The sequence below is a fragment of the Grammomys surdaster genome, unplaced genomic scaffold, assembly GCF_004785775.1.
Source record: "Grammomys surdaster isolate TR1022 unplaced genomic scaffold, NIH_TR_1.0 141, whole genome shotgun sequence".
Lineage (NCBI taxonomy): Eukaryota > Metazoa > Chordata > Mammalia > Rodentia > Muridae > Grammomys > Grammomys surdaster.
The window spans coordinates 6,745,551-6,754,902 of record NW_021604599.1 but is presented as its reverse complement, the minus strand read 5'-3'; positions in this window follow the sequence as shown (position 1 = coordinate 6,754,902).

Sequence of the window (9,352 nt, the reverse complement as noted above, 5' to 3'; positions counted from 1 at the left end):
ATTGCTCTATGTCCTGTGAACAAACTTCCTTCAGCAGTAGGGTCTTCCCATCACATTCTTGCAGGCGACCAAAAGCATCATTAATTTCAGAACTTACCAATACTTATATGATCCTTAGAAGAGATGTTCTCACACTTAATCCTAGACTTTTGTGTCCTTAGCTGGTTGTATGTTACTTATGTTATTTAGAATTTCATTTCTAGTCAATTATAGACATCTATTTTTTCTTATGTCTTTTAAAATTGGGCAGTGATACACCTCACTAAGAAATTTGGTACCTTACTCCTTCTCATATCTCTCATACATCTGAATTGTCCTTATACTGGCAGAGTTTTGTAGCAAGGCTTTGGACGCTGTATGCCTGAAAACCTTTTATCATGATCCCAGGTTTGAATGATAATATGAATGTTAAATATATCTTTTTTGATAATTTAAAAGCATTTCTCCATTAATTTTTTGAATATTGTGTTAGGAGTGAGGGGAGTCTCATGATGTGTTTCTTGTCTTTTTTATTAGTGTCTGTTCTTCCTAGTAGCTTTTAAAACACTTTGCTTTGTCTTTTTAAATCTTAACTTTGCCTCTGTAGAGCAGCAGTTCTCAGCCTGTGGATTGACTCCTTTGGGGGTCATTTGACCCACAAGTGACAGAGATTGCATACCTGATATCCTACACATCAGATATTTGTATTATGGTTCATAACAGTAGCAAACATACAGTTATGAAGTAGCAGTGAAAATAATTTTATGATTTGCATCATTATGACATGAGAAACTGTATTAAAGAGTTGCAGCATTAGGAAAGTCGATAACCACTGCTGTAGAGGCATACTTTTTAAAATATGTCCTATTTGTCCTGGGAGTCATCCTCTTCATCTGCTTTAATTCTTGCCATCCACATATTCTCCAAGAAATAATCATAAATGTTATCTTATAAACCCAGAGAAACTTAGCTAGAAATTCCTAGAATGTTTTGAATTTTTAATATTATTTTGTTTTCTTATACTTTCGAGAAGTTGTCTCCATTATTTCTTTAAAAAAGTCAAAAGATTTATTTAATTTTGATCCTGTGAGTGTGAATGTGTTTATGTGTGGGTACATGTATGTGAGTACAGGTCCCTGTAGAGACAAGGACATCAGGTTTCCTGGAGTTGGCGTCTCAAGTAATTATAAACCGCCTGATACAGATTCTAGAAAAAGAATGCAGGTTTCCTGCAGGAGCACCGAGTGCCCTTAACTACAGAGCATCCTTCCTGACCCCCTTCAAATGTATTTCTCCTCTGCTTTGTCTTTCTCTCTGGGAGACTAGCTGCCCACGTGCAAGCAGGCTTTCCATCTTCGCTTTTCTAAGATGCTCATTCATATCCTATTTCTTTACTTCCTTCTCCTTCCTCTTGGGAGAGTTGCTCAATTTGTAAGTTACGGATTTATTCAGCAGATGTACTTACAAGCTACGTTTCTCTGGCTTTATAAGATAACATTTATGATTATTTCTTGGATAATATGTGGCTGGCAAGAATTAAAGCAGATGAAGAGGATGACTTCCAGGACAGAGTCTCAGGCAGGACAGAGCCAGTACTTAGCACTCTTCTCTCATAGGGTAACTCCTTATGCCAGATTTAACTTTCAGATCCCGTGAGGAGACAGTATTTGCAGGAAGCAGCCTGTCTGAGCAGTAACCTGAAGCCCTGGGGGACTGGAAAGGCTGTGCCTGCTTCCCCTCTCCAGGTCCCCTACTTACTCACACCCAGCAGGTCATCGTTTTAAGTAAATTTTGTTTGAAAACCATCCCAATGAAACTTAACATTTTGTCTGCTAATAAGAAATGAATTTGAAGATTTGAAGGAGTTGATAAGATTATTCAGTGGTTAAGAGCACTGTGGCTATTCTTGCAGAGGACCTGGGTTCAGTTTCTAACACCCACAGCTGTTTAACTTCAGTTCCAGGGGACCTTACAGTCTCTTCCCAGAGGCTATAGATGGGAAACCTCTGGAAGTACCTGGCAGGGAAGAGATGCACAGGCATACATGTAGGCGAAATACCCTTATGCATAAAATGAAAATAAGTACATCTGCAACAAAAGGAAGAAGAAGGAGAAGAAGAAGGAGGAGGAGGAGGAGAAGGAAAAAGAGGAGGAGGAGGAGGAAAAAGAAGAAGAGGAGGAGGAGGAGGAGGAGGAGAAGAAAGGAAGGAAGGAAGGAAGGAAGGAAGGAAAGAAGGAAGGAAGGAAGGAAGGAAGGAAGGAAGGAAGGAAGGAAGAAAGGAAGGAAGGAAGGAAGGAAGGAAGAAATGACTTTTAAGAATACTCCAATAAAGCATGTGCAGCTATGTGTTCTTGAAACCCTAGCACTTGGAGGAGCAAGATAGGATAATTATATGTTCAAGGCCAGTCTGGGCTTCACACCAGTTCCAGGGCAGTTTGGGTTAAATGTGAGATCTTTTCTCAAAACAAACAAACAAACAAACAAACAAACAACAAAACCCACAGCACCATGTCTCTCAAAAATTTACAATAAAACAAAAGTTAATCATATACATATTTCTGTAATCATCTAGGCCAGCTGAAACAAGATCATCTTTAAAAAGACATGTGTGTGTGTGCATATGTGTGTATGTGTGTATTATATATGTATGTGTTTATGTTTATGTGTGTGTATTTGTATGTGTGCATTTTTATGTGTGTTTGTTTGTGTATGTATGTACGTACGTATGTATGTATGTATGTATGTATGTATGTATGTAGTGCATATTTGTATAGGTGTTCATGTGTGGAACCCAGAGGTTCCTCTTGGTTGTTGTTACTTAGTCACTGTCTTTTATTTATTTATTTATTTATTTATTTATTTATTTATTTATTTATTTTTGAGAGAAAGGGTTCCTAACTGGGTTCACAGTGCTGACTAGGCTATGCTGTCTGGCCAGCCAGTCCCAAGATATTCCTGCCCTGCCTCCCCAATGCTTTACAGGATTACAAGTGCATGCTGCCATGCTTTTTGACATGGTCTGGGGGTTGACTTCAAATCTTCATGCTTGCAGGAAAAGCTCTTTATTGACTCAGCATCCTTCTGTTACCCATGATCTGAAAGAGTGTATGTTATCAGGTTTGTGGATGGTATAAGATTGCACTTTCCAGCACAATATATCCTTGAGTTTCTTATTCTGGTTCTGTCTCCAAGGCCTATAGCTGTCTGGTTTGTAGCATGGAGTATGTATTTAAGTTGCTGGAGAACATATGACCTTGTCAGATGGGTAGCTTTTGGCACGTAGAGAATGCAGTCCTAGTCTAGACTTGTTAGTCTAATTCTGTATTTCCATTTCTCCAACTCATGAATCAAAGCCATAGCCACTCACTGCTCCCCAAGTTCTAGACTACTACATACATGGTAGGCATTCTAGGTCTTCTCTAAAGATAGCTTTGGTTCCAATTGTCTTTTTCTACACTTGAAATTCATTCACATGATAAAGAATCTTTATTTTTCTATGAATGAAGGTGTCAACTTTTTAAATAGACATGAATGACAGAACACAACTTGACCAGCTCATGACAGGAGTCATGAAAATAAAAACATGAACACCAAACACTGTAAATCTCAGGGATGATGCACGCAGTGGCTTGATTTAGGTCACCTCCAAAGGTCTCCTCTGGGGTTACTCAGGCCCTAGATCAACTTCATAATTTCAAGAGTCTTGAATGTATGTCTGTCCTTCTTCCAACTTGCAGGGAAGAGATGGAACAGGTGTTCTTTGGGCTGCCCAGCCCCGAGACTTCTCTGTGATGCTGTGTGATGTGATTTGATCTGCCCTCTGCATGGCATAGCTGGGGATTCCCAGAGAGGAGACTAACCTAGGCAGTGTAGTTCAGTGGAGAGAGTCATTTATCTCAAGATGTTATCTGGCTTAAGAATTCCTATGATTTCCAGAGAATCTATAGGCTCATGTACTTTATAAAAATTACTAGAGCATAGCTTTGTAAATGTTAGGCTCTGTTTTTTGGCCAACTTTTTGGGAAAAGGCTAGATAAAAATTTTTCCCCCTAGCTTTGTGTGTCTCTACAACTCAACTCTGGTACTAAAACAAAGACAATCATGGACAACATGGAAAGAATGGGTAGAGCTGTGTTTCAATAAATCTTTCCTTGGAAAATGAGAGCAGGGAGTTAAATCTGGCCACAGACCACGGCTACTTATTATGCATGAGCTCCTTGGGGAGGCCATAGGCAATTCCTGAGTCTAGTAATGTGCTAGACTTCAGTTAGAAGACGAAGAGAAAGATGACTATTTTGCAGATAAATAAGTTAACTGTCACTGTGTAAGTAGTATATGACACCCACACAGAGCTCAGGTGCCTTGGGACATTAAATTGTCCTTACATAACTTATGAAAGGGCAATATATTCAGACTGAAGTAAAATATTGACACACGGTCTATTTCTTCGACTACCTAATCCTAAAGGAAAAGTGTTTGCATGTGCTAACGTCAACATCTATGCAAGTTGTGGATTACATCTCCCCAGGATTATGTGAGAAGCAGGAGAGAGAGGAGTGGGAACAGGAAGGATTCCATGCTGGACTTGGATTAACTGCCTCTTTTAGAAAACAAAACAGTTTTGTATGTGGCTATTTGACTTGGGAAATATGCTTAAGTTATTCTGATCTGAGTACAGATCGCTGGCTCTTCAGGAAGAGCCCTTAACTAAGAATTATTAGTTATTTAGGGAGGCAAGAAGGAGAAGAAAATTGGCTGTTAATATTGTCAACTTGACATGATCTAGAACAGAGGTTCTCAAGCTGTGAGTTACAACTGCTTTGGGGTTGAATGACCCTTTCACAGAGGTCCTGTATCATATCAGATATCCTACATATCAGATATTGACATTATGATTCGTAATAGTAGTAAAATTGCTGTTATGAAATGGCAATGAAAATAATTTGTGGTTGGGGGTGGGGTCCCCACAGCATGAGGAACTGTATTAAAAGCTCACAACGTTAGGAAAGCTGAGAATCACTGCTGTAGAATCACCCAGGTGACAAACCTCTGAGCATGCCTGTGAGATATTATCCAGATTAGTTTGAATAGTTACACCAGGGAAAGAAGTCTCAATGAGGAAATTTCTAGATTGAGCTGGTCTGTTGGCATGCATCTGAGAGATTTTCAAGTGGGTATTTAGGTTGGAAGACCTGACTGTCACCATCACTGAACACAGCCTGCATGCAGGAAGTTCACCAGTTTCTCCTTCTGACTGTAATGTGACTGGTTCTCTCAAGCTCCTGCCATTATAACTTCTCTGCCTTTGTCAGGGCATTAAAAAAAAAATCAAAACCACTGAAAAAGAAACCAAGATAGTGACTGTAACCCCAGCATTGGAAGGCAGAGTAATGCAGATCCTAGAGGTTCACTGGCCAGCCAGTATGGCCAACTGGTCAGCTTGAGGTTCAGTGAAAAGATCCTGCCTCAAAAAACAAGATAGAGATGGAGGAAGACACCCAAAGTTGACCTGTGGCATTGTGCATGAGCAGATGGTTGTACCTGTACACATCTACAAGATACTCTAAGATTTATGTTTAGCCTGGAGTTGTAGCTCGGTGATAGAACACTTGGCTTAGTGTGCTGTTTTTAATAAAGCAAGAACACACAGAGCTCTCGTAAAGTTAGCAATTAGAAACAAAAATACAGACAACAAACATTCCCTCCCGATATATTTTCCTGCAGAGAAGTTGTTCACCCACTCTTAGTGCAAGTCAGTGTTAGAGCCGCTGGGGCTCCAAGTGTTTAGTAATGAGGGGTGGAGCTCACAGCTGCTATGGATGATGAGGGAGCCGGACAGTAGCAGTGACAGAGAAAAGCTTTGTCTTGTGTAAATTGAGTAGTAGAAGCTCAGGGACGCTCAGAGTGAAATATCATCTTTGGGCTCATGTTGCCTTCAGAGGTGACACAGAAAACTAACCAGCAATCCAAGCTGCTTTTCCTTTTTTTAATTGGACACTTTATTTACATTTCAGATGTTATCCCCTTTCCCTAATTCCCCCCCAGAAACCTCCTATTCCATCCCCCCTCCTCATGCTTCTATGAGGATATGCTCTCACCCACCCACCCACTTCCACCTCCCCACCCACCCACTCCCAGCTTCCCACCTTTGAGTTCCTCCACACTGGGGCATCCATCCTTCACAGGATCAAGGATCTCCTCTCCCACCTATGCCTGACAAGGCCATCCTCCCCTACATATACACCCTACATATACAGCTGGAGCCATGGGTCCCTCCCTATGTGCTCCCAGGCTGATGGTTTAGATCCTGGGAGCTCTGGTTGGTTGGTATTGTTGCTCTCCCCATGGGGCCACAAACCATTTCAGCTCCTTCAGCTCTTTCTCTCTAACTCCTCCATTGGGAACCCCATGATCAGTTCAATGGTTAGCTGTGAGCATCTGCCTCTGAATATGTCAGGCTCTGGCAGACCTCTAAGGAGACAGCTATATCAGGCTCCTGTCAGCATGCACTTCCTGGCATCCACATCAGCACCTACCTTTGGTGACTGCACATGGGATGGATAACCAGGTGGAACAGGCTCCAGACAGCCTCTCTTTCAGTTTCTGTCCCACACTTTGTCTCCATATTTGCTCCCATGAGTATTTTGTTACTCCTAAGAAGGACCGAAGCACCCAGACGTTGGTCTTCCTTGTTCATGAACTTCATGTGGTCTGTGAGTTGTATCTTGGGTATTTCGAGCTTTTGGGCTAATATCCAATTGTCAGTGAGTGCACGCCATGTGTGTTCTTTTGTGATTGGGTTAACTCACTCAGGATGATATTTTCTAGTCCCATTAATTTGCCTAAGAATTTCACAAATTCATTGTTTTTAATAGATGAGTAATACTGCTAAGATCAAAAACTCAGGTGACAGCAGATGCTGGCGAGTATGAGGAGAAAGAGGAACACTCCTCCATTGTTGTTGGGATTGCAAGCTGGTACAATCACTCTGGAAATCAGTCTGGTGGTTCCTCAGAAAATTGGACATAGCGTTACCTGAGGACCCAGCTATACCACTCCTGGGCATATACCCAGAAGATTCTCCAACATATATCAAGGACATATGCTCCACTATGTTCATAGCAGCCTTATTTATAATAGCCAGAAGCTGGAAAGAATCCAGATGTCCTTCAACAGAGGGATGGATATAAAAAAATGTGGTAATTTACCAAGCTGCTTTCTAATCTGTAGTGTTCCTACTAGATCAATTTCTCTCTCTCTCTTCCTTCCTCCCTCTTTCTTTCTTTCCTTCTTTCTTTCTTTCTTCCTTCCTTCCTTCCTTCCTTCCCCCTTCCTTCTTTAATTCTCTCATTTCTCTGCCTTCCCCCCTCTCCTTCCTTTCATCTCTCATTTCTTCTGCTGTTCCTTCTCTTCCTCTTCCTCCTTCTCTTCTTATTCCTCCTTCTCCTTCTTTTCCTTCCTTCCCTCCTTCCTTTCCTTCTTCTTTCCATTTTCCCTTCTCTACTCCCCTCTCTCATTTCTCCTCCTCCTCTTTTTCCTCCTCCTTCTTCCTTCTTTCCCTTCTTTCTCTCCTCCCTCCTTCCTTCTTTCCCTTCTTCACTTGTTTCCTTTTCCTCCTCTTCTTTTGTTTTTATGACCCTGGTTGTTTTATTACTTCTGCTGGATTGTCCACTCTCCATTCCTGGGTGACTTGGCTACAGAAGTCATCTGTGGTATTTTGCTACTTTTCCAGAACATTCTTTGGGACCTCTGCTCAAGAGGTCCTTGCATTTACATCATGTTTTAAACTTGTCAGCACCATGTTGCCCTTCACACTTAACACAAACAGCTCTTGATATTCAATGAAAGTATGGTTGGTGTAAGCCCTTTTTAGAGCAAGTTGATAGAGGTGGACTCTCAATTTGCAGAATGACTTATTTGCCTCTAAAAACCTGTGAGAAGCATCTTTGCTAGCTGATGTGATTCATTCATCCTCTGTAGAAGTTCTAGAGGCAGTGAAGCCTTGGGGATGAAGTGTGGTGTTCATCACTGGGCAGACTTGGATTCTGACCCCAGCAATGACAAAATATCAGCTATTAAATCACTAGAGTAGTTATTGTCCCAAATACTAATTTTCCCTCCCTTTTTTGAAAACAGAACGGTAGGATACTTCACTATCCAGGATGACACTGTCTCTGCTTATACACATAAAAAAGTTTTACGAAAAAGACATTGCAATTTTTTTGTGTGTCAAGGAAACAGAAACTGTAGAAATAAGTGTTGCTGACAGTCTCTGGATCCTGTGGGTGACTCTGTGGCATCCGTATTTGCTTTGTGAGCCCAGTGATAGCCCTACACATTGGAAAGATGATGGAAGTACCTGTTAGATTTCAGTCATGGAGGAGAGGTCAGAATGAAGCTTACTTATTTTCAAGCCCTGTCCCTGACTATATATTCTGGCTCATTGTTTAAGCTATATATAAAAATAAAATTTGATTTTATTTACTAGTAACCTGAGTTGGTGAGGTTTGAGTGGGTAGAGTCTTAGAAAATAAGATCTATTTGAGATATTCTTGGTATGAACTTTTTTATATTTCTCATATTTATCCTCTTCTCCTGAGTATGAAGATAAATATATCTGTATGCTGGGTCAGATCTGAGCTCATTCCCACCCCCATAAGATTCCATGCCCACAGTAGCCACTTGAATATTTAATATATTCTCCTTATATCCTGGAATTAGATTGCCCTGGAACAGCGACACAGTCTAGGACCGTCTATCACGATTCACCTTTAATTCTAGAACTACTTCATTACTCTTTCTAACTTTATTAATAACTTGCCCAGGTTTCCAAGATTTGCTGGCATTGTCTCTAGAAGTACCTGGAAAAAACTTCATCCCAAGAAAAATCATATATAAACGATAATCCTTACCAGCAGTAACAAAAAATGCTATTACAATCAAGTGGATGGCCAGTGTCAGTCACTGTCTGGTTGTGATGGCCACTAGAGCTGATTCAATTGGATTGGTTGCTTTAATTGATGTCCTAGATCCATCGGTGCTCCAAAACTTCATGCTGAGCCAAAAGAATACTTTTTCCCTACTCAAATATAGAAGACTGTGATTTGCCAAAGATACGGGTGCTGTAGATAGGCAGGCAATTCAGTCCTTTCTGGAGAAGAAGTTATCCAATTCTGTAGTCGATATTGCATCCTAACTGTTGAAAGTCATGCCTTTCTTATCAAGCAGAGATACCTTGGCTATGCTTTCTACTCTGATGAAGTGTCATGTGCTTTTACAATGTTCTGTCATATTATTCTGATGATTATTAGCTGGAAAGGGGCTCTACATTCTTATAAATATGCTTTCTTTATTAGGCAAGTGATCTTACTA